Raw genomic sequence first — 27,483 nt, 5'->3', positions numbered from 1 at the left:
CGTTTTAGCTCCATTTCAGTTCATTCTAGTCGTGTTAGTTTCATGTCAACAAGATCTATGCAATAGAGTTACTAGTTTATGTGTCACATGTTTATGAATTTATTTTATTAAAATATTAATTGTGTTATAATTAATTAATCGTTGTTTAAGAAAAAATGATTTAGGTTTTTATTTCGATTCGATTGCGTGAGTTTCATTGCAATGTGTGATACGTGTTAGCAGCATCATCCAATATAACAAATGTTTCCGAATTTTAATATAAGGTATTAATTTAATTTGTATTTATTCAATAGCTTTTAATTAAAAGCAACTACTTAGGGTTAACTTCGTTCTTGTCGTGTTAAATCGTGCCAATGTAAGGTACGCATTAGTGCAATGTTTTTCATGTCACATGTTTTTACATATGTAGCTAAATATTGAAATGATTAAATATGCATGCAAATAATTTTATAATTAAGTAATATATGTTTCATATCTCGGCAATTCATGTATAATACTAATATGATTAATTGTTGATATTAATATGCTTTTTCAATTATAAGATTGGTTAGTTTAAACCCATTGTATATATGGTAAACTTGTATAGGTGCTCTCACATGTCAACTTGTATTTGCAAGTTAAAATTGAATTAGCATAAATGGTATCGAGATATTTATAAATAAAATTTGATTCGTTAAACATGTTGCATATGTGATAAACTCGTTTAGTTGCTTTCACATATACTTTATTTTGCAAAGATGTAGCTTAACTTGATTAAATTATATGACATTGTTTAAGAATAAAACATGGGTAGTTTCAATTCGGGCTCCGGGTTAAATTATGTTTTAACTAATCCAAATTAATAACACCTTCACATGGTTTTTCTTAGTTAAAATAAATCAAGCATTTAGGCTTTCCTTTTATAATATAGAACTTCGATAGTCGTTTCTTTTTAATGATAGTTCCGTTATCGATGATTCTTGCGTTCCTGTGATTGTAGCGACGATCCCTCTCTTTTAGTATATTGTTTTAAAGCTTTTGGTTATGATTGGTGTATTGTTCTTAGCTGTCTTTGCTTTGTCTGTATGTCTCTTTGTGCTTGGTGTTTGTTACGAGTAGAAGTGAACCATACGTAAGCGTTGGAGACCAGAAGTTGAGTGCCAAAAGCTGTAATATTGAAAGATGAAGTCTAAAGATTCTCTAAGCAATTTATTTTGGGCGAAAAGCAAGTTTAAGGCAAGTATAATATGAGGCTCCTTGTTACCTATTCACTTTAATGCAATCTCAATTCATATGCATATGTTAATGAACCGCCTAGAGTCTATTTACCTTGATATTAATTATCATGTCCTTGATTTACCTATGAGTTTTGCATGTGGGTAGTGTGCATAGTTTGCTCCAACTAATATTGACTAAAGAATATAATTAAAGATATATGCAACATGGTATTAAAAGATGCTTTTTAGCAACATGGACAGGAGGGGGCTAGAGCATTGGGCCTTTTTGGGTGCCCTAGTCTGCCCTCTGTAAGGACTGAATCTTAAAGTGGTAAACCAGGACTTACCGTACAGCCACGAGAACTACATGGCTCTGGTCTTAGCCTAGTATCTTGATCTATTCTAGTTCGTCAGCAGCTTACCGAAAGGGCAAGAGGGGGCACTAGTTGGTATGTTTCTTTTCCTACCAAGGTGTGTACTATGCCATGACCATAATGCCACTACTAGAGGAGGGCTGCATACGACTAGATGGTTGAAACCTTAGCTGCTGCTACTTATTAGAACGACTGGTGAAAAGCTTTGTAGTGATCCCTGTCGACTTATCTTAGAAGTGAGTCAAGAGGCTGATCACCTCGGGCAAAGGGCAATCACGACTCATGGTGAAAGTGTACAAACTCTGCAGAGTATAAAACTGATATATCAGCCATGCTCATGGGCACGAGCGGCCTAGATCCTTTTTGAGATAGATGGTTCTATGGATGGTTTGGGATATGATCAACCTTGATGTTAAATATACTTACACCTTGGGAGCTTAAGCATAACTTAGCAACATAAGTTTAACAAATAAAATATGACCAACTAAAAGTGCTTACTGTAGTTCAGCCATCTCTAGCCTTTTGAGCCTTGCATCCCCTCATGTTATACTTGTTGAGTATGGTGCACTCAAACTTGCTTTACAATCAACAAAAATCCTGGATGGGTACCACATGGTGGATTCAAGTGATGAGTCATCCAAGATGAGTCCAAGAGTACTAGGACAGTGCTTCCCCTAGTCAACCGTCCCTGTGGAGTATGGAGCCCCAAAGAGAAGATTAAGAATAGTTTCCGCTATGCTTCTATAATAGTTGTAAGTTTTGTTGTAATTATGTTCGATATATAGTAAAGCATTGTTCTTGATATTCTCCATATTTGTTGCTATATGTGTCGTGTGGACATCTTGGGCACACATATAGTTAACGCTTGGTATTCTTTGGAAAACTGGGTGCGACACAGGTAGGGGCCTTTTGCGTTTAGATTTGTTTTTGTGCTTTAGATGGCTATTATTCATAGGTCGAGTAAAGGCATGATCAAGAGGTGATTGGAGAAGGACGACCGTGGCGTAGCCACCTTCGTGCGACCAAGGGATCCATGACGTGGCAACCCCAAGATTCACATGCGGGCTTCGGCATCGTCATTGCCTAATCAACTCTACCTCATCAAGCTCAGAGACACGAATGAGGCAAGACTGCTTCAGTTGGCACGTCATGTAAGTTGCTATGCCGAGTCTACTTTTTCTCAATTCTGTCAGGAGTACCTCCTCGACATTGCACGCAAAGTCTGGTGGGAATCAAATTACCCAGATGATGCACAACCATCGCCATCACTAGACGCTATTTTGCCTAGATTCTTTGACAGGCTCAAAAGCACTGTGATGGCACACACATGGGAACTCTTCCCAACTTCTGTGATCAACCCTAATAGGGCTAGGACACCCCGAATAACAAAGACAAATCATGGAACCAACTAGCTAAGCATCAAGTGAAGTCAAAAACTGAGTTATTTGGTAAATCTTGGCTATGCCATGAATCTTCCATACCATAACCATGGATCTCGCCAATGATTGTAAGATGTACCATGCGACAGCCGCTATAGTGACTCTTTCACGGGGCACCCCTCGTGGGGACAGTCGGCGGCACTAGGACATTCGAAATGAACCCTTAAATGAGTAATGACTATTTGTGCCCATACTAGGATCTAGTCAAATATGGGACACCTACCTATGATTCAGGAGGCTCATGCCGTGTCACCTATGGCAATGACCCGATTACCTTGGTCAGAGAACCGCATCACTTTCAATGAAAGTGACCAACCCGAACACTCGGTCGATGTTGGCAGGTTTCCCATAGTGGTCAGTGCAGTTCTTGAGACTATCCGTGCCACTAAGATCTTCATGGATTGAGGAAGTGATTCCAATCTGATATACTAGAACACTTTCGAAAGAGTAAAGATCGGTACGGATAAACTACGCCCTCCAAGGGGCCCAATCGCTAGGATAGTACCAGGGAGATAGTGATGCCTCTCGGTGTCATAGATCTATGGGTCACATTTGGTGAGGTAGTGAACTATCGCCAGGAGATACTCTCCTTTGAGATTGTGGGTTTCTAGGACACTTTCCATGCCATGCTCGGCATACCGTGTTTCATCAAATTCATGGCCATACCTCATTGAGAACTACTCGCTATTGAGAACACGGTCCAAAACTTGGATCTGGCGCAGCGCGAGCTAGATTATGTCCTCATGCAAAGTTAGGACTCAGGGGCTCTGACATAAGCGCCACCGCACCTTGATTTCCAATCTTCACCTCCCAAAGAAAAGAGGTTGTTACCAGCACAATTCACACCCTCGGTACCAACTATGGCTCCATCATTCACACCCGAGGAAGACTCAAGGAAGGTCTGCTTGGAGAAGACTAACCCAAGCAGGACCACAAATATTGAGAGGAGCCTAAACTAGGCACAACAAGATGAACTCGTCAAATTCCTAATTGGCAATTGGGACATATTCGCCTAGAAACCCTCAGACATGCCCGAGATACCAAGAGAAATTGTCGAGCGTTCCCTGAGAATCCGAGCAGACTCCAAGCCGGTCGAGCAATGCTTGAGACGGTTTGATGATGAATGGCATAGAGCTATAAAGGATGAGATAGCGAAGCTCCTCGATGTGGGTTTCATCAGGGAGGTCTTGCATCTAGACTGGCTTGCAAACCCTTTCCTGGTGCCTAAAAAGAACAACAAATGGAGAATGTGTGTCGACTATATGGGCCTTAACAAGGCATGCCCCAATGATCCTTATCCCTTACCCTATATAGATTAGATCATCAACTCCACCGTAGCATCAAAGCTACTCTGCTTCCTCGATGCTTACTCCGGATATCACTAGATCCAAATGAAAGAGTCTGACCAACTAGCTACTTCATTCATCACCCTGATTGGAGCATACTGCTATGTCACCATGCCATTTGGGTTCAAGAACATGGGGGCTACCTACCAGTGCTACATGAAGCACTGCCTCTATGAGTAGATCAGTAGAAATGCCAAGGCTTACATCAATGACATCATCGTGAAGTCATCAAAGGCTGGGGACCTTATTCAAGATCTTTCGGAAACCTTCAATAACCTCTAAAAGTTTTAGATCAAGCTCAACCCAGAGAATGTACCTTTGGTGTACCATCTGATAAACTACTTGGCTACATCATATTGGCTCATAAGATTGAGACCAATCCAATGAAGGTTAAGGCCATCCTCGACATGGGACCTCCTCGAGCGCTAAGAGATGCCCAAAAACTCATGGATGTCTAGCTTCCTTAAGCCGGTTCATCTCTAGGTTAGGCGAAAGAGGACTCCCCCACTACAAACTCTTGCGCAAGATGCTAGACTAATGATGGACCCTAGAGGCTCAAAAGGCCTTCGATGATATCAGGGACTTCCTCACCAAGCCCCCTATCTTGGCGGCTCCCAACAAAGAAGAACCCTTACTCCTATACATCATTGCTACCACTCAAGTGGTCAGCATGGCTATAGTTGTTGAGAGGAAGGAAGAAGGCCACATCCAAACCATCCAACGATCAGTATATTTTCTCAGTCAAACACTAGCCTAGAGCAAAACTCACTATCCACACATCTAGAAGATACTCTATGGGGTGTACTTGGCAAAGAAGAAGCTGGTTCACTACTTCGATGCGCACCCGATTACCATGGTCACCTCCTTCCTACTAGGAGAGATGATCAACAATCGGGACACCACCGGACGGATTACCAAATGGTCCCTAAAACTTATGGCATATGGCATAAAAATGCACCACGAACATCCATAAAATCCTAGACCTTGGTGGATTTCATCGCCGAGTGGACAGAAGCACACTAAAAGGATCAAGATGCCCAAGAGGGGGGTGAATTGGGCTTATTCTAAATTTTTTGCAATAATTAAGCCCTACACTTAGCCCATTTCACCCTCTTGTGCCTAGAAATGTTTCTATTGTTTACCGCACAAAAGTTTTGCACACTAGGTTCCAATTCTACTCTAGCTTGGTAATTCTAAGAATGTAAAGACATGAATTGAATTGCTTAAATGTAAATGCTGAAAGTAAAGAGAAGGAGATGAACACGGTGATGTTTTTCTGAGGTATCAGAGAGTTGCCACTCCCCACTAGTCCTCGTTGGAGCACCCGCGTATGTGTGTAGCTCCCCCTTGATCCGCGCAAGGATCCAGAGCTCTCTATGGGTTGATTCTTTGACACTCCATCATGGTGAATCACCCACAACCACTCACAAACATGACTTGGGTCATCCACAAGCTCCGCCAGATGATCACCAAGCTTCCAGTCACCACTGAGCCATCTACGTGGTGGCGATCACCAAGAGTAACAAGCACAAAATCTCACTTCATCAAGACAAGCCTAATGAGAAAGGTGGATGCACACTTGTTACTCCCTATGCAGTAATGAGGTCCTTAATCTTGGATTATCAAATCTCAATCACCCCACTAGGCTCTTGCTCTTCCTTACACTCCAAAGGTGTTTCTCAGCTGAACAAATGAACAAGAGAGCTAAGTTGGACAAGTGGGGGAAGTATTTATACTCTCCACTTCAAAACATACTAGTTGGGGTCCAACTCAGCACATTTCGAGGTGACCGGACGCTCAGGTCAAAGTGACCAGATGCGTTCGGTCAGTAGCCAATGGCTACATGACTCTAGCATAGTCATAAGAGACCAGACTCTAACCAATGTTCAATCACCGCTCATCTGATTCATCCGATCAGCAATTTCCTTCTCTGGATGCTTACTGTTGTTGACTAGATGTGGCCTGTAGTGTGTTAGGTCATAGCGTTCGGTCCTTCATGATGCTGCTTGCTCTATAGTTGCGCACACCTGCGCATCTAATCCTAACTAGGAGCCAGCATCCGGTCGATGAGCAAGCCCTAGCTACACGAGCTAACGCTAACTGGACACAGCACCTATGCATCTGGTCCAGCATTCAGTCATCATCCAAGTCTGTACTCACCTCAAATTCTACCAACTTTGTGAATGGCATCGACTTCAACTAATCTATAGGCTGTCCTTGAGCTACCTAGTGCTAAGTTTGACAAGTGTGCACCACACCTAACCATTAGATTCACCTAGGTCAAGCTACTAGTTCATACCCTCCTTAATAGTATGGCCAAAAGAAAAACAAAGTCCTAAACTACTCTAAGTGTCTCTCCAACGTTAAACGACACTTAGAACTAGTCCGTCCTTAACCTTGTTGTCCATCCTTTGAAAACCGAAATGATTTCCATTGATAGGGGCATGAAAATCATAATTTCCCAATCAATCACCATTACCATGACCTAACTCAAGTTACCTCTGCAAAACACACATTAGTCATAGTTATCTTGTGTCGTCATCAATCATCGAAACCAAACTAGGGGGCCTAGATGCTTTCAATCTTCCCCTTTTTGGTGATTGATGACAACACAACCTCGAGTATCTATAAAGACGAGTGAGGTTCTCAACATGTTTGGCTCATATAAGCAATTGACAATAAGAACAAAGGAGGGTTAGGCATATGATCCAAGCCAACACAATGTACTTACGAGGTATGAAATAAGCATAGGTACACAAAGTAAAACTCATTTGTATCGCAGTGAAACGTGGAAGCAAAGCAAATGAGCATAATCAAGTGACATGACATATATATCAAGGTAGAGAGCACACATGTCACATAAGTCTCACAATCACTCATATTTTACATATAACATAATGCATGAGAGTAAATGTGAATGCATGAAGTATCACACACAAAAGAATGAGTCCATCTCACTCGCTCCCCCTAAATTTAACATACTCGCTCCCTCTCCTCCTTTGGTGTCAAGCACCAAAACCTAAGGGTTGGATGGCGGGGTAGGAGCTAACGTATTAGGTGCTGACTTGTCGTGAGAAATTGAAAACTGAGTTGCATCATCCTCGGACCCTAAACTTGGAGCGATCGGACCCTCTATCATTGGGAGTGGAGGTGAAGTGGTATGGGTCTGCTCAATGGACTCGATAGCTAGGACGGCCTGTGGTAATGCTAAATCTATGGTAGTAGACTAACCCTGTGGCTCAAAAGGTGTCACTGAAGGAAGTGAAGCCACAACTACCACTGGTGCTGTCGCTAAAACCTTAGGGGTGGGAGTGACTGTCAAACGTGGCTCGGACCAAGCAATAGAGGATGGCATCGTCTTAGTAGTCCCTATGACCAGAGCGGCTGTGGTAGAAGCTAGGACTCAAAACTTAGGTGGTGTAGGCTGTCCTGTGAGCTCACTAAAAGTAGCACCCAATCTCCTTGAGACAGGGATGTCTATCACTAGCACTGATGTGGACTGAGTAGGAGTGAAGTGCTGAGCCTACTCTGTCCCTGGTAAAGCGAACCACTAAGACACCTACTTGGTAGCTGAGGCAAACTATGTAGCCAGCTATCCCTGACTCTAAAATCCACTAGGCTATACAACTGGAGTCACTAGGGTAGTAGTAGCAGGCTGACCGAGCTGCAATGCAGGTTGGCGAGGAGCAATCCCTATGGCAGAAAAGACATGCTGCATGAACCCAAGAAGCTGTTGCTAAATAATTAACTTCTGCTGCTGCATGGCCTACTATAGCTACTGAAACTAATCCTAGCATGCATGCACCTAAGCAATGGTAGCTGCTGTCTCCTGTGCCTGATAAGCCTGGTCCTACCGCATGCACTTAAGTATAGCCGACAAGGCGGGGTCTGTCTATGGTAGCTGTTGCTGTGGTGGAGCTGAGCTAGAGCCACCGGCCTCTCTATCGTGTGCACGTGGTGGCATATGCAGGATAGGCTAGTAGTCCTCATCTAAGTTGTTAGTCAGGTCGCTCTCGACCATGTCCTCATGCTGTGCCTCTAGCTGCTCTAGCTTTGTCTCTACAATGGCCCTGATGGCCTCGTCCTGCTCAGCTACAGTCTCTGGCACCTCTGGTCTATGGCTCGACAGGCTAGAAGTCCTCCCACAACTGTGACGTAACAGCTGGCTCAAATCATACTATGGAAACTCTATAGTAGCACCGCTCAACTTAGCCACTGTCTCTAGGGACTTCTATGAAACTGCCTGCCTAATAAGAAATGTGTTCTAGTGAGCATATGGCAACTAACAATGGCCTCTAAAACCCTCTGCTAAGGTATCCTCCATGTTTGAAAGAATCACATCCCAAATGTCAAACACTATTTGGGAGACCAAGTGGTCGACTAGCCAAAGCTGAATGTGGGTCAGTCCCTCTCAGTAGCCACTCCTCGGGACCAAAGATCTCCTAATGTCTACATAAGGATACAAGCTATAGGCATAAGGTCATGTAGTGTCTGGCTTGATCCCTCTCCAAATGGCTCAATGATGCAAGCCTTGACCAAGTCTCTAGGTGGTACTAGTTCATCGTGAGGGTGTCTCGGTGGCTCTGTCTCTCCATAATACATCTCGTGAATCTAAATAGGAGACTCTAGAATCCTCAATATCTCTCTAGCCCTCTGGCTCTGTAGCCTATAGTCACAGCCTCTGAAGGCAAAGTGAATGAACCTGTGCCTCATGTCAATCAACAAGGAAGCATAAAACTCTTTGACCCATGATGGAACATACCAACCAGTCCATCCTAGAAGATCTGCTAGACCTAGCAGGTAGCTGAGGAGGGGACGGATTTGCACTCCTACAATAGTAACTATAGCCTCTAATGAGCAAACTCTCTATGATCTAAATGCCACACCGCTGTTGAGGTAGGTATTGTAGAAATCCTCCTACAACACTATGTAGAACTGCTCTAAAGCACGCTCATCCCATCTCAGCAGAAACCACTCCTCAAACTCCACAAAACAAAGCTACTGCACCTGCCTAGTTGTGGCTGCCCTCAGGTCCAGGTGTACCACTAGAGGTAGACCCTATGGTCTAGGAGGTGGATGAGAGCCAAATCTCTATGTCTGAGGCCTCGGTGACACCTAGGTGCGATTATGACTAGAGCATCAAAGTTGTGGCTGCTCTACCTGCTCTGCCGCCTCTGCCTACTGCTCTGTCTCCTCCAGAGGCTCAACCTCCTCCACTCGAGTGGCCTCTGGTGCATCGTACAGAGCAACACGTCGACCTCCAAGCAAGATATTACCAGGAGGACTACCAAGACTAGCCTCAAGCTGCTCAATTGCGGTCCTCAGAGCTAGTGACAACTGATCGCCAATGCGAATACCACTACCTCTACCACCTCTCTTAGCACGCTCTACGGCAATGGCCACTACTGCTGCTCTATCTGTCTCTATATCACCTCTCTTGTGCTTCTTCTTTGTAGTGGTCTTCTTTGGCCCCTTCCCCTTTTCCTATGCCATCAAGCGAGGAGGATGCCTCTCACCATCATCGCTAGGACCACCCCCGATGTTCTTGCAACGATCCATATCTAACACTAAAAGGAACCACTAAACCTAAGAGAACTCACTGCCAAAAGATACAATTACTGCTAACCACTGACACTCCCCCTAGATCACTGTTGTCTGTCACTCAAGAGGCTTGGCTTCTCTTCCGTACTCACGGGCTTGGCCTCGAGTTTATCTGCCACTGAAACACTAACAAGCAAACTCACTGCCCAACTCACCGTACAAGATAGAGTAGGAAATATACATAAGCAACATTATATACTAGAGGTGCGATGGTCCTTAGAAGAAGCAAGCAATTAGGTAAGTGAATAGATGGAATGGCTTGCTATCTTAGAACAAGTCTGGGACCAATGAAAGGATGAGACACTAAGTGTGGGCGCACCACATGGGAATCGACAATGACACTACATAGACATACGACCAACTAAAAGGATCAAGCAGTGAACTAGATGTGGTTTAGGCATTATAACGAACACTTGGTGGTGATAGGGGAACTCACCCAGGGAATTATGTCAATCGGCCAAGGGAACACCGAGGATGGGTGTAAGCGTTCGTTGGAGTCAGTTGACTGACCCTAACACTAAAACCCACTAGGCTATACAACTGGAGTCACTGGGGTAGTAGTAGCAGGATGACCGAGCTGCAATGCGGGCTGGTGAGGAGTAATCCCTATGGTAGAAAAGACATGCTGCATGAACCCAAGAAGCTGCTGCTGAATAATTAACTTCTTTTGCTGCATGGCCTATTGCTACTACTAAAACTGATCCTTGCATGCCTACACCTGAGCAATGGTAGCTGTTGTCTCCTATGCCTGATGAGCCTAGGCCTACCACATGCGCTCAAGTATAGCCAACAAAGCAGGGGTCTATCTGTGGTGGCTGTGGCTGTGGTGAAGCTGAGCTAGAGCCACCGACCTCTCTATCATGTGCATGTGGTGGCATATGTGGGATAGGCTGGTAGTCCTCATCTGAGTTGTTAGTCAGGTTGCTCTCGACCACATCCTCCTTCTATGCCTCTAGCTGCTCTAGCTCTATCTTAGCAATGGCCCCAATGGCCTCATCCTACTCAGCTATAGTCTCTAACACCTCTGGTCTATGGCTTAGCTTGCTTCAAGTCCTCCCACAAGTGTGATGTAACAACTGGCTCATATCTTACTATGGGAACTCTGTAGTACCACCGCTCAACTCAGCCACTGTCTCTGGGGACTTCTGTGAAACTACCTGCCTAATAAGAAATGTGATCCAGTGAGCATATGGCAACTGACGATGGCCTTTAAAACCCTCTGCTAAGATATCCTCCATCTCTGAAAGCATCACATCACAAATGTCAAACACTGTTTGGGAGACCAAGTGGTGGACTAGCCAAAGTTGAATATGGGTCAGTCCCTCTTGGTAGCCACTACTTAGGAGCAAAGACGTCCTAATGTCTGCATCAAGGATATGAGCTGTAGGTGTAAGGTCATCCAGTGTCTGGCTCGATCCCTCTCCAAATGGCTCAGTGATGCAAGCCTTGACCAAGTATCTAGGTGGTACAAGTTGGCCATGAGGGTGTCTTGGTGGCTCTATCTCTCCATAATAGATCTCCTGAATCCAAATAGGAGACTCTAGAATCCTCAATATCTCTCTAGCCCTCTAGCTCTATAGCCTATAGTCGTAGCCTCAGAAGGCAAAGTGAATGAACTTGTGCCTCGTGTCAATCAACAAGGAAGCATAAAACTCTCTGACCCATGACGGAACATACCGACCAATCCATCCTAGAAGATCTGCTAGACCTAGTAGGTAGCTGAGGTGGGGACGGATCTGCTCTCCTACAATAGCAACAATAGCCTCTAATGAGCAAACTCTCTATGATCTAAATGACACACCACTATTGAGGTAGGCATTGTAGAAATCCTCCTGTAGCACTATGTAGAACTGCTCTGAAGCATGCTCATCCCGCCTCAGCAGAAACCACTCCTCAAACTCCACAAAATGGAGCTACTGCACTTGCCTAGCTGTGGCTGCCCTCAGGTCCAAGTGTACCACTAGAGGCGGACCCTGTGGTCTGGGAGGTGGATGAGAGCCACGTCTCTATGTCTAAGGCCTTGGTGGCACCTAGGTGCGAGTGCGACTAGAGCATCGAAGTTGTGGCTGCTCTACCTACTCTGCTTGCTGCTCAGTCTCCTCTAGAGGCTCAACCTCCTCCACTTGAGTGCCCTCTAGTGCATCATACAGAGCAACACGTCAACTCTAGGCAAGATAGTACCAGGAGGACTACCAAGACTAGCCTCAAGCTACTCAATTGCGGTCCTCTGAGCTAGTGACAATGGCCACTGCTGCTGCTCTCTCTGTCTCTATATAACCTCTCTTGCGCTTCTTCTTTGTAGTGGTCTTCTTTGGCCCCTTCCCCTTTTCCTTGTGCCATTAGGAGAGGAGGATGCCTCTCACCATCATCGCTGGGACCACCCCCAATGTTCTTGCAACGAGCCATATCTAACACTGAAAGGAACCACCAAACCTAAGAGAACTCACTGCCAAAAGATGCAATTGTTGCTGACCACTGACACTCCCCCTAGATGACTACCGTCTATCACTCAAGAGGATTGGCTCTCTTCCATACTTGTGGGCTTGGCCTCGAGTTTATCTGCCACTGAAACACTAACAAGCAAACTCACTGCCCAAACTCACCGTACAAGATAGAGTAGGAAGTATACATAAGCAACATTATATATTAGAGGGCGATGCTCCTTAGAAGAAGCAAGCAATTAGGTAAGTGAACAGATGGAATGGCTTGCTATCTTAGATCAAGTCCGAGACCTATGAAAGGATGAGACACCGAGTGTGGGCGCACAACATGGGAATCGACAAGGTCACTGCATAGACATATGGTCAATTGAAAGGATCAAGCAGTGAACTAGATGTGGTTTAGGCATTATAACGAACACCTAGTGGTGATAGGGGAACTCACCTAGGGAATTATGTCAATTGGCCAAGGGAATGCCAAGGATGGGCGTAAGTGTTCGTTGGAGTCAGCCGGCTGTCCCTGACTCTGAAACCCACTAGGCTGTACAGCTAGAGTCACTAGGGTAGTAGTAGCAGGCTGACTGAGCTGCAATGTGGGCTAGTGAGGAGCAATCCCTGTGGTAGAAAAGACATGTTGCAAGAACCCAAGAAGCTACTTTTGAATAATTAACTTCTGCTGCTGCATGGCCTACTGCTGCTGCTGAAACTAATCCTAGCATGCCTGCACCTGAGCAATGGCAGCTATTGTCTCCTATGCCTAATGAGCCTGGGCTTACCGCATGCACTCAAGTACAGCCGGCAAGGTAGGGTCTATCTATGGTGGAGCTGAGCTAGAGCCACCGGACTCTCTATCATGTGCACGTGATAGCATATGTGGGATAGGCTGGTAGTCCTCATCTGAGTTATTAGTCAGGTTGCTCTCGACCATGTCCTCCTATTGTGCATCTAGCTACTCTAGCTCTATCTCAGCAATGGCCTTGATGGCCTCATCCTACTTAGCTATAATCTCTGGCACCTCTGGTCTATGGCTCGGCCGGCTTGAAGTCCTCCCACAACTGTGATGTAATAGCTAGCTCATATCGTACTGTGGGAACTCTGTAGCAGCACCGCTCAACTCAGCCACTCTCTGGGGACTTCTATGAAACTGCCTACCTAATAAGAAATGTGATCCAGTGAGCATATGGCAAATAACGATGGCCTCTAAAACACTCTACTAAGATATCCTCCATCTCTAAAAGCATCACAACCCAAATGTCAAACACTATTTGGGAGACCAAGTGGTGGACTAGCCAAAGCTGAATATGGGTCAGTCCCTCTCGGCAGCCACTCCTTAGGAGCAAAGACCACCTCATGACTACATCAAGGATATGAGCTATAGGTGTAAGGTCACACAGTGTTCAGCTCAATCCCTTTCCAAATGGCTCAGTGATGCAAGCCCTGACCAAGTCTGTAGGTGGTACTAGTTCACCATGAGGATGTCTCGGTGGTTCTGTCTCTCCATAACAGATCTCATGAATCCGAATAGGAGACTCTAGAATCCTCAATATCTCTCTAGCCCTCTAGCTCTATAGCCTGTAGTCATGGCCTCTAAAGGCAAAGTGAATGAACCTATGCCTTGGGTCAATCCACAAGGAAGCATAAAACTCTTTGACCCATGATGGAACATACTGACTAGTCCATCCTAGAAGATCTGCTAGACATAGCACGTAGCTATGGTGGGGATGGATCTGCTCTCCGACAACAACAACTATAGCCTCTAATGAGCAAACTCTCTGTGATCTAAATGCTACAATACTATTGAGGTAGGCATTATAGAAATCCTCCTTGAGCACTGTGTAGAACTACTCTAAAGAATGCTCATCCCGCCTCAGCAAAAACCACTACTCAAACTCCATAAAATGGAGCTACTGCACCTACCTAGCAATGGCTACCATCAGGTTCAAGTGTACCACTAGAGGTGGACCCTATGGTCTAGGAGGTCAACGAGAGCCACATCTCTGTGTCTTAGGACTTGGTGACACCTAGGCGCGAGTGTGACTGGAGCATTGAGGTCATGGTTGCTCTACCTCCTCTACCTACTGCTCGATCTCCTCTGGAGGCTCAACCTCCTCCACTCGAGTGCCCTCTAGTGCATCATACAGAGCAACACATAGACCTCCAAGCAAGATAGTACCAGGAGGACTACCAAGACTAGCCTCAAGCTACACAATTGCAGTCCTCTAAGCTAGTGACAACTGATCGCCAATGCGAATACCACTGCCTTTGCTACCACTCTCAGCATGCTCTACGGCAATTGCCACTACTGCTGCTCTATCTGTCTCTATATCACCTCTCTTGTGCTTCTTCTTTGTAGTGGTCTTCTTTGGCCCCTTCCCCTTTTCCTATGCTGTTAGGCGAGGAGGATGCCTCTCATCATCATTGCTGGGACCACCCCAATGTTCTTGTAATGAGCCATATCTAACACTAAAAGGAACCACTGAACCTAAGAGAACTCACTACCAAAAGATACAATTGCTGCTAACCACTGACACCCCCCCTAGATCACTGCCATCTATCACTCAAGAGGCTTGGCCTCTATTCTGTACTCATGGGCTTGGCCCCGAGTTTATCTGCCACTGAAACACTGACAAGCAAACTCACTTCCTGAACTCACCATACAAGATAGAGTAGGAAGTATACATAAGCAACATTATATACTAGAGGTGCGATGGTCCTTCGAAGAAGCATGCAATTATGTAAGTGAACACATGGCATGACTTGCTCTCTTAGATCAAGTCTGGGACCTACGAAAGGATGAGAAACTGAGCATGGGCGCACCACATGGGAATCGACAATGTCACTGCATAGACATACGTCCAACTGAAAGGATCAAGTAGTGAACTGGATGTGGTTAAGGCATTATAATGAACACCTGGTGGCGACAAGGGAACTCACCCAGGGAATTATGTTAATCGGCCAAGGGAACGCTGAGGATGGGTTTAAGCATTCACTGGAGTCAGCCGGCTATCCCTGACTCTAGAACCCACTAGGTTATACACCTAGAGTCACTGGGGTAGTAGTAGCAGGCAGACCAAGCTGCAATGCGGGCTGGTGAGGAGCAATTCTTGTGGTAGAAAAGACATGCTACATGAACCCAAGAAGCTACTACTGAATAATTAACTTCTGCTGCTGCATAGCCTACTGCTGCTGCTAAAACTGATCCTAGCATGCCTGCACCTGAGCAATGGTAGCTGCTATCACCTATGCCTCATGAGCCTGGGCCTACTGCATGCGCTCAAGTATAGCCGGCAAGGCGGGGTCTGTCTGTGGCTGTGGTGGAGCTGAGCTAGAGCCACCGTCCTCTCTGTCATATGCATGTGGTGGCATATGCGGGATAGGCTGGTAGCCCTCATCTGAGTTGTTAGTCGAGTCACTCTTGACCATGTCCTCCTGCTGTGCCTCTAGTTGCTCTACTTCTATCTCAGTAATGGCCCTAATGGCCTCGTCTTGCTCAGCTATAGTCTCTGGCACCTCTGGTCTATGGCTCCACTGGCTTGAAGTCCTCCCACAATTGTGATGTAACAGCGGCTCATATCGTACTATGGGAACTCTATATTTACACTGCTCAACTCAGCCATTGACTCTGGGGACTTCTGTGAAACTGCTTGCCTAATAAGAAATGTGATCCAGTAAGCATATGGCAACTGACGATGGCCTCTAAAACTGTCTGCTAAGGTATCCCCCATCTATGAAAGCATCACATCCCAAATGTCAAACACTATTTGGGAGACCAAGTGGTTGACTAGTCAAAACTAAATATGGGTCAGTCCCTCTTGGTAGCCACTCCTCAGGAGCGAAGACCTCCTCATGATTGCATCAAGGATATGAGGTATAGGTGTAAGGTCACGTAGTGTCTGGCTCGATCCCTCTCCAAATGGCTCAGTGATGCAAGCCCTGACCAAGTCTATAGGTGGTACTAGTCCACCCTGAGGGCGTCTCAGTGTCTCTATCTCTCCATAACAGATCTCATGAATCCAAATAGGAGACTCTAGAATCCTCAATATCTCTCTAGCCCTTTGGCTCTATAGCCTGCAGTTATGGCCTCTGAAGGCAAAGTGAATGAACCTATGCCTCGAGTCAATCCACAAGGAAGCATAAAACTCTCTGACCCATGATGGAACATACCGACCAATCTGTTCTAGAAGATTTGTTAGACCTAGCAGGTAGCTATGGTGGGGATGGATCTCCTCTCCTGCAATAGCAACTATAGCCTCTAATGAGCAAACTCTCTATGATTTGAATGCCACACCACTATTGAGGTAGGCATTGTAGAAATCCTCCTGCAGCACTATGTTAGGATGTGCTTTTTCTACCAATTTTGCAACCCGCATAATCTGAATTAGAATAGCCAACTAGTTGGAATCTAGCTCCTTTGGGATACCAAAGACCAATGCTTGGTGTGTGCTCAAGGTACCTAAGGAATCTTTTAATGGCAACCAAGTGAGCCTCCTTAGGATTAGCTTGAAATCTAGCACACATACACACACTAAACATGATATCGGGCCTAGATGCGGTCAAGTATAACAAGCTACCAATCATAGAATGGTAGAGAGTTTGATCAACTGATTTACCTCCCTCATCTAGGTCGAGATGTCCATTAGATGGCATTGGTGTCTTGATTGGCTTAAATTCATCCATTTTAAACCTCTTGAGAAGATCCTTGGTATATTTTTCTTGAGAGATGAAGATCCCTTCTCTCATTTGCTTGACTTGAAAACCAAGAAAGAATGTAAGCTCTCCAATCATTGACATCTCGAACTCCTTTGACATCAATTCACCAAACTCTTTGCAATAGTCTTCATTTGATGAGCCAAATTGATATCATCAACATATACTTGACAAATGAAGATCTCTCCCTCAATCTTCTTGGTGAATAGTGTGGTGTCGACCTTCCCAATGGTGACGCCCTTCTCAATTAGGAAATCCCAAAGGTGCTCATACCAAGCTCTTGGGGCTTACTTTAGCCCATATAGCGCCTTGGATAACCTATAAACATGATTAGGATATCTAGAGTCTTCGAACCCGGGAGGTTGATCAATATTGACTAGTTCATTTATGAAGCCATTTAAAAAAGCACTTTTAACATCCATTTGATATAATATCATTTCATGATGGGATGCATATGCAAGAAGGATACGAATGGCTTCAAGTCTTGCAACTGGTGCAAAAGTCTCTCCAAAATCCAACCCTTCGACTTGAGAGAACCCCTTTGCAACTAGCCTTGCCTTGTTCCTCACAATGATGCCTTGATCATCTTGCTTGTTGTGGAACACCCACTTTGTTCCAATGACTCTTGCATCTCATGGTTGCTCTTCAAGTGTCCAAACTTCATTGCAGGTGAAGTTGCTCAATTCTTCATGCATGGCATTTATCTAATCCAGATCTTGAAGAGCTTCTTCTACATTCTTAGGCTCAGTACAAGAAACAAGCGAGTGATGTTCAATAAATGAAGCAATTTTTTGAGAGCGAGTCATTACACCCTTTGAAGAACTCCTTATGATGAGATCTTGTGGATGTGCTTGTAGTAGGGGTGAATTTCTTCTATCAACCACTTGAGGAAGAGGTTGTGGAGCATCAACATCTTGAGCTTGTGCCACCATTTGGTCATGGGAGACGTTAGTATCTTCATTTTCTACTCTCCCATCTTTATCATCATTTTGTGGCACATTTGATGAAGAGGGTAGATCAAACACTTGTACATCATCTTTGGGCTTGATGTCTCCAACTGAAATGTTCTTCATGGCCTCCCTCAATGGTTCATCACCTACATCATCAAGATTCTCATGTGCTCCTTGGGAGCCGTTAGATTCATCAAATTTCACTCATATATTTCTTCAACCAAGCTAGTGGCATGATTAAATACTTGATATGCTTTGGACTTTGATGAGTAACCAACAAGAAAACCAATATCACAACATCTTTGGAACTTTCCTAGGTGTTGCCGCTTCTTGTAGATGTAGCATTTGCAACCAAACACCCGAAAGAATGAGACGTCTAGCTTCTTCCCATTAGCAACTCATAAGGGGTCTTATCAAGAAACTTTTAGAGAATTAGGTAGTTGGATGCATAGCATGCGGTGTTGATAGCTTCCGCCCATAGATCTTGAGGTGTATTGTACTCATCAAGCATTGTTCTTGCAAGGGTGATTAGTGTCCGGTTCTTTCTCTCTACTACACCATTTTGTTGAGGAGTGTATGTTGCGGAGACCTCATGCTTAATCCCAACTTCATCACAATATGCTTCAATGTTTGTGTTGTCAAACTCTTTCCTGTTGTCACTTCTTATCTTCTTGAGCTTTACTTCAAATTCATTTTGTGCTCTCTTGGCAAACTTCTTGAAATATGCGGCCACTTCGGTCTTATCATGAAGGAAGAACACCCAAGTGTATCTAGAGTAGTCATCAACTATCACAAGACACTAGAGATTGCCTCCCAAACTCTTGTAATTTGTTAGTCCAAATAGATCCATGTGGAGAAGCTCTAGCACTCTTGTTGTTGACATGTAAGCTTTGGTTGGATGAGTGTTTACAACTTGCTTGCCAGCTTGACATGCACTACAAAGCTTGTCCTTTTCAAAATCACATCCTTCAAACCTCTCACCAACTCATTTTTTATTAACTTCTTGAGTGAGCTCATCCTAACATGTGCAAGTCTTCTATGCCAAAGCCACCCAAGTAATTTTTTAGTGAATAAGCATGTCTTCAAATTTGCATCTTTGGAGGTGAAATCCACTAGATATATGTTGTTGTATCTAAAGCCCTTGAATATAACTTGATCATCATCTTTCTTTGACATAACCACTCCCTTCTCGGTGAACAAACATTGAAAACCAAGATCACACAATTGACCAACGGATATCAAATTGAATCTCAATGAAGCAACATATAGCACATTTGATATTGAGTGATCATTTGATATTGCAACTTTGCCCAACCCTTGTACTTTGCCCTTTGAATTGTCACCAAATGTAATCCTTTCTTGACCATCTACTTCTTCATCTAGTGAGGTGAACATACGAGGATCACCGGTCATATGTTGAGTACAACCACTATCAATAACCCAATGACTTCCACCGGTCTTGTAGTTCACCTACACACATAAGAGATCAAACTTGTTGTTTAGGGATCCAAACTTGATGAGGGCCCTTGACTTTCTCAACTAGTGAATTAGCAACCCAAATTTGCTTAGGCCTATTCTTGTTGGTGGACCCAAGAACATGACTTTCATCTTTCCACTAGAATCTTTTCTAAGCATGTAGTGAGCATTGAAGGCAAAGGGTCTAGCATGCTTGGGCAAGGGTTGTGGTAGTGGAGTTTCACACTCATGAGCAAAGTGACCTTCTTGTCCACACTCAAAGCATCTCTTTGGCTTAGGCTTTGACCTGTATTGTTGTTGATGTTGAACTTGAGCCTTCTTCTCTTGATTTGCCAAGAACCCAATGCCACTTCTATCCATCTTCATCATGGTGTTCATAAGTAGCTCACTTTGGAGATATTGACCTCTTGTGAACTTGCTCAAACCGGTCTTGAGATGCTCTTTCTCCAACTTAAGTTTCTTGTTTTCTTCTATAAGTTCATCATGGTTCTTCTCCATCTTGAGTTTCTGATTCTATTCTCTAAGCATCTCATTCTCAAGTGCCATATCATGATTATTGTCAAGATTCTCTATCACAATTGTGTTGGTGGTTGATAGCTTTTCAAGATCCTTCTTGAGCTTTTCATTTTCATTCTTGAGCTTGACATAATCATCATAGTTGTCGGATTCAACCACTTTCTTGCCTTTGCTACTAGAACCTTGCTCAATGCCCTCAATAATCAAGTCATAACATAATGTGGCTATATCAATCTTAACAACATTGTTAGTAGCATCATGTGGCTCATTTGGCAATAACTCATGAGAAAGAACAAGATTATCATGACTAACCTTGAGATTAGTGTACTCTTCTTTTAGCAAGTTGTAACTAGTGGTGAGCTCATTGTGTATCTCCTCAAGTTTATCATGTTTTTCTCTAAGCTCCATTTTAGAAGTTTTGAGTTCCTTGAGTTTGGATGACACAATTTTGTTCTCTTCTCTAAGCTCATCATTAGCTTTTTTAGCTATGTCATACTTTGCTAAGAGTGAGTCATTCACAAGTTCTAACTTCTCATTTTTAGATCTTGTCTTTCTAATGATTTTAGTGTATTGGTTTAACAATTTCACAAGATCATCATAAGAAGGTGATTCAAATTCTTCATCACTATCACTACCATTCTCATCATCACTAGCATTGTCATCACCACCACTACCATCATCATTTTGTACCTTTCATTCACCCTTGGCCATGAGGCATAGGTGTGTAGAAGATGATGATGATGGTGTTGGTGAAGGTAGTGAAGACCCAATCACAAGAGCGGCCACCTTCTCCTTCTCATTTTCACTTTCATCATTGGATGAGCGGCTTGATGATTCAATGTCTGTGAGCCAATCACCAACAATATAGGCCTTGCCATTCTTCTTCTTCTTGTGAAATTCCTTCTTCTTGCCATCCTTCTTCTTGTATGGCTTGTTCTTCTTCTTCTCAACATCATCATCACTTGAGTCATCTTTCTTGCCCTTGTACTTCTTCTTATACTTGTCTTTCTTGAGTTTGGGGCATTGATGAGATAGATGACCAAGATCTCCTCAATTGTATAAATCCATTTAGGAGATGGGCTTCCTTCTACTACTAGTGAAGAATTTCTTCTTCTTGCCATCAAACTTGACACCATTCTTGTTTAGCTTCTTGAGCATCTTGGTGGTTCTTCTCACCATGAGAGCAAGGCTCGCATCATCAATCTCATCATCACTTGAGGTATCATGATCAACTTTTGCTTTGCCCCTCTTCTCTTGGCTAGCCTTGAATGCCAAATCTTTCTTCTTGGTGGAAGAGCCATATTGTGGAGTGATGTGCATGTACATCTCATGTGCATTGATCTTCCCCAATAATTGTGTTGGTGTAGTGGTGGAAAGATCGCCTTGATGAAGCACCATCACAATATGCCCATACTTGTTAATGGGGAGGACACTCAAGATCTTTCTCACAACATCTGATGGTTGCATTTGAGTGAGTGCATGCCCATTGACCTCCTCTACAAGAACATTCAAGCATGAATACATTTCATTAGCACTTTCACTAGGAAGCATTTCAAATGAATTAGGCTTCTTCATCATGAGGTGATAGTGTTCCTCACGCTCACTCTTGGTTCCCTCATGGAGCGTATAAATGTTCGACCATAGTTGATGGGCGTATTTGTGGTTCCACACATGGTTAAAGACATCCTTGCAAAGGCCTCTAAAAAGAGTGTTTTTAGCCTTTGCATTCCACTTCTCGTAGTGAATCTCATCACCTCAAAGGTTAGCGGGATCCCTAGGTGTTGGGAAACCTTGTGAGGTGGCTCTAAGCACTCCAACATCTAGAGCCTCTAGGTATGCCTCCATGCTAATTTTCCAATAAGGAAAGTCATCTCCCTCAAAGACCGTAGGGGGGTCCATCCTCGTGGGACATCTTGCTCTAGGTGGTTAAGCCTAATTCAAGGAGCATGAGGCTCTAATACCTATTGAAAGGATCAAGATGCCCAAGAGGGGGGTGAATTGGGCTTATTCTAAATTTTTTGCAATAATTAAGCCCTACACTTAGCCCATTTCACCCTCTTGTGCCTAGAATTGTTTCTATTGTTTACCACACAAAAGTTTTGCACACTAGGTTCCAATTCTACTCTAGCTTGGCAATTCTAAGAATGTAAAGATATGAATTGAATTGCTTAAATGTAAATGCTCAAAGTAAAGAGAAGGAGACGAACGCGGTGATGTTTTTTTGAGGTATTGAAGAGTCGCCACTCCCCACTAGTCCTCGTTGGAGCACCCGTGCAAGGGTGTAGCTCCCCCTTGATCTGCGCAAGGATCAAGTGCTCTCGACTGGCTGATTCTTTGACACTCCATCGTGATGAATCACCCACAACCACTCACAAATATGACTTGGGTCATCCACAAGCTCCGCCAAATGATCACCAAGCTTCCAATCACCACTGAGCCATCTACGTGATGGCGATCACCAAGAGTAACAAGCACACAATCTCACTTGACCAAGACAAGCCTAATGAGAAAGCTAGATGCACACTTGTTACTCCCTATGCACTAATGAGGTCCTTAATCTTGGATTATCAAATCTCAATCACCCCACTAGGCTCTTGCTCTTCCTTGCACTCCAAAGGTGTTTCTTAGCTGAACAAATGGACAAGAGAGCTAAGTTGGATGAGTGGGGGAAGTATTTATACTCTCTACTTCAAAACATACCAGTCAGGGTCCAACTCAGCACATTTCGAGGTGATTAAACGCTCAGGTCAAAGTGACCGGATGCGTCTGGTTAGTATCCAATGGCTACATGACGCTAGCACAGTCATAAGAGACCAGACTCTAACTAGCATCTGATCACCACTCATCTAATTTGTCTAATCAGCAATTTCCTTCTCTGGATGCTTACTGTTGTTGGCCGAACGTGGCCTCTAGTGTGTCAGGTCACAGCGTTCGGTCCTTCATGAGTGCTGCTTGCTCTATAGTTGTGCACACCTGTGCATCCAATCCTAACTAGGAGCCAGCATCTAGTCAATGAGCAAGCCCTAGCTGTGTGAGCTAACGCTGATCGGACATGGCACCTGTGCGTTCGGTCCAGCATTCAGTCATCATCCAAGTCTCCAGTCACCTCAAATTCTACAAACTTTGTGAATGGCATCGACTTCAACTGATCTATGGGCTGTCCTTGAGCTACCTAGTGCTAAGTAATGAGGACATCACTACTTCATCGCATACAAGCCAAGGAGAGGAGGAGGTCCAGCATGGGCATCCAATTCATCTTTTTCATGGTGGAAGCCCAGTCCAACTCAAGTTCGAGTCCGGCTCGGGCTCCAGGACCAGTCTGCCTTAAACTAGTCACCCTAGGACGCATCTGGACTCCGTTTTCGACGATCCATATATGGTTGGAAAGCTAATTTGATAAGGAAGCCAATACAAGTGATTTCACAGTCAAAAGACCTTCATAATCAATAGGAATCATCGAAAAAAGTTGGCATCCAGAATCTGCCAGGGTGCTACTGACACCAGTCTTTTGGTCCAGTTGGATCGTGTATCGTGTTTGGGCCCATTAGGGGGTGCGTCCAGGGGGGTGACTCCCAAGACTCTATAAATAGCAGCCATTGCTCTCCTTAGGGTTTGGGTTTTATTTAGTTCTTGATTTTCTCGTGAAACAGGGTATCATTTTGCTGCAACTGTGCCGCCAAGGCTGCTTGCTATGAACCAGGACCCTAGTTCTTGATCTTGTTCGCCTATGGCAATTAGTCCTTTCAAATAAAGACTTGAACTCCTTCTTATTTTCATAAGCCTCATATTTATTTGCATTTTCATATTGCGTTCATCCTGTTCTTGCTTATGTTCTCGATTCGCTTGCAGGAAAGCCTTCTCGGTGAGGTCAATCGTGTTCGCGTGGTTGATAACCAACAGAGCAGTGGTGTAATGGTTGTGGGGGTCCGAATTAGTCTTGGTTTGAAGCCTAGATCAGTAAATGTCGAGTCTCCACCAATCGATGCTATCATACCTTTCAGAAGATCGGGCCTAGTCTACATCAAGTGGTATCAGAGACCTTGTTGCCCAGTTAGGTATAACTTTGTTTCCCCCTTTAGATTGTTACTGTTTTTGCATTACCTATAGTCCACAAAAAGCCAAAAAAATATACATTATCACATATTCCCTGTCCTATAGCCTCATTGTGCCATGCAATTTCATTTCTATTTCGCATTGTTGAGTTTGTGCCCTAGGTCAAGTTCTGGTTGCTAGTTTTAGATCAGTTTTTGAGTCCAGTTTGTGTTTTCCCCTTTGTTTTTCATCATAATCCATGAACATCTCCAAGTCTTGTTGAGTTTCCTTTGTATTCATCAAACCCTAGTCCATGCCATCTTATTTGTTACACTTGTCTTCACTGTTTTCCTCAAATCCTTGTTGCCGTGACCAATTTTGCGCGTATTGTTCCTGTTTTGTCCTCTAATTCGGAGTGTGTTCGTAAAACTGGTCTAGTTTTCGCATACAAACTCGGATTTCGACGTTCCATATATCAAAATCGATCAGAAATTTTTTTGGATCCATTCATCCCCATCTTGGCAAAGTCAGAGATTTTTATTTTGGTCAAAAAGTGGTCACAAGATCCTCTTTTCGTGGTCACAAGGTCTTTGTCGATTTCGAGCATGTCTTCTAAAATTCCGCAGGCCATGTCTTTCACTTGTTTAAGCTCATATTTTCTATGGTTACTTCTTTTGTGCTCCTAAGTGAAGAAAAAATATCAAAAAAATAAAAAGAAAAAGTCAAAGAATCCTAAAAAAACAATGACAGCCCAAAAATAGAGAAAAAAGAGAGGGGCAAAAGTGGAACAATATCTAGAGAAGCACATAGAGAGCGCCATTTGAGCTATGTTTGCAGTGTGCTGATTTCTACCTTGTTCCTAATCATATTCTTGCTATTCACATCACTTGATACATCTGGTACTTGGAACTTGAGTAGGCCAGCAACTAAGACAAGTACTTGGGATACTTATTCAGCTTTGCTATTCAGTTGTGAATTTTGTTATTCCTTGCTACTATATTGTGCCTGTCCAAGCTCCACTTTCTTCTAACCAAGTATAGGTTTGCCTTGCAAATGTTACACTCAAGCTACAATGGTATTCACAGTCACCGACCGATTGCACCACCTGTTGGTTTGGTAAGAACACTTGTAAGACTGTGGTAAGACGCTTGAGAGTTGAGTGCCTTATTTTTCCTTGTCCACAACCTAAGTAGTTGGTAGAGATAATACTATTTGTGTTGTCTTTTTCTTTCTACTAACCATGTCTGGAAAAGCCGGAGGCAGCTGGCCAAGGAAACGAGGACACACCTATAGATTTCAATGACTGTGTTTCTAAGAATGAGCTTCGTGCCGTTCTTGATGTCAAGTTCAATGAGATCCTTCAACAAATCACCAATTTGGCCAAGAGGATTGAAGATGTTGAACAACGACATCCTGAACCACTTCCTGAAGATGATGATGATGATCTCTCTAAGGAGGACTGATGGCGACGCGGAGGTTGAAGCCGAAGCTCAACGACGTGCTGAGGATGCACGTAACCGTAATCGGTTGAACTTTAACCGACGCGGTATGGGAGGTAACAACCAAGGTAATAATGATCCTTTCTCTAAAACCAAGTTTAAGATACCTCCTTTTTCTAGTTCTGCTGATCCTGAAGCATATTCAGATTGGGAGATGGCTGTAGATAAAAAATTTAGCTCCCATCAAGTACCTGAAGAATATAGAGTTAGACTTGCTACTAGTGAGTTTACTAGTTTTGCTCTTTTCTGGTGGAATGATATTTGCAATAATGCTAATGCTAATGCTCAAATACCTCAAACCTGGACTGTACTTAAACGACGAATGAAATCAAGATTTGTTCCTCCATACTATCAGCGTGATCTATGATTAAAACTACAACGTTTAAATCAAGGTAGTAAAACTGTTGAGGAATATTATCAGGAGCTTTTAATTGGTCTAGCACATAGTAATATACAAGAGGATGATATGGATAAGTGTTCTAGATTTTTTAGAGCTTTGGCGTCGTGAAATATAGGATGTTCTTGACTATAAAGAATGGACTAGATTTTCCCAATTATATCATTATGCTATTAAAGTTGAAAGGGAAGTATAGGGACGACAACCTAGGCGATCCATGACTCCATCTCCATCCATTCCTTCACTGTCCAACCGAGGTGAGTAAATTTTCTAATGTGTAGACACCACTAGCGCCTGTAAAGAAGATCTCCTATCACACCTCCTTCCAGTGGATCTGCTACACCTTCCTCTAGCAGCTCTTCTAAAGTTGTGTGCCACCACTGCAAGGGACATGGGACATATTGCTAAAGAATGCCCCAGCAAACGCGCATATATTGCTACTGATGATGGTGAGTATGCGAGTGCTAGTGATGAAGAGATTGAATTTGCACTTGCAACTGATCTTTATGCAGATAAATTTGCAGGATAGTGCTGAAGATCCTGATGAGGTAATTGATAGTGTAGCATGCACTGCAGACTACAAATCAATCCTTGTTCAGCATGTTTTGAGTACACAAGTTGAGCCAGTAGACAAGCTACAACGCCATAATTTGTTTCAAATGTTCCTCATTGTCAATAATTTCCAGTGTTCGTGCTATAATTGATGGAGGGAGCAGCAATAACTTGGTAAGTTCTGAGCTTGTCAAGACTCTTGGTTTATCTACACTGTGCTTTTCCACATTCATACCATGTTCAGTGGTTCAACAATAGTGGTAAGGCAAAGGTAACACAATCTGCTCGTGTGCATTTTTCTATCGGATCATACCATGATTATGCTGATTTTGATGTTGTGCCTATGCAAGCTTGTTCACTTTTGTTAGGCCGCCCTTGGCAATATGATAATAATGTTGTACATCATGGTAGGCAAAATAGATATACTTTTATGTTTAAAGGAAAGACCATTGCTTTACTTCCTTTAACATCCTGCTGAAATTATGCAATATGAAAAGGAACTTGCTGAAAAGAAAAAGAAAGGCCTTGATAACGACTCTAGCAAACCATTAAATGAACCTTCAAGTAACATGAAAGAAGTTTTATTTGCTCTAAAATATGTTCTTGCTGTTCATGAATGAATCATGTTATGCTCTAACTTGTACATCGCCTATATGTCCACTTGGTCCTACTCCTAGTGCTATGCCTCTTGTTGGTACTAACCTTTTGCAGGAGAAGGAGGATGAATTCCTAATAGGGAAGCCACCATGGCAGCCGCCTTTGCGAAGGATGGGGCGCCAAGATGAACGTCTTCTTCCAGAACCATCGTTGCTGTCATCCAATGGAGGTGACGATCTACTTCAGTCGAGGATGACTTCAATTCAACAAAGGGAGGATGATGAGGACATCACTACTTCATCACATACAAGCCAAGGAGAGGAGGAGGTCCAGCATGGGCGTCCAATTCATCTTTTTCATGGT

This window comes from Miscanthus floridulus, chromosome 7, assembly GCF_019320115.1.
Source record: "Miscanthus floridulus cultivar M001 chromosome 7, ASM1932011v1, whole genome shotgun sequence".
Lineage (NCBI taxonomy): Eukaryota > Viridiplantae > Streptophyta > Magnoliopsida > Poales > Poaceae > Miscanthus > Miscanthus floridulus.
This window is presented reverse-complemented; position numbering follows the sequence as displayed.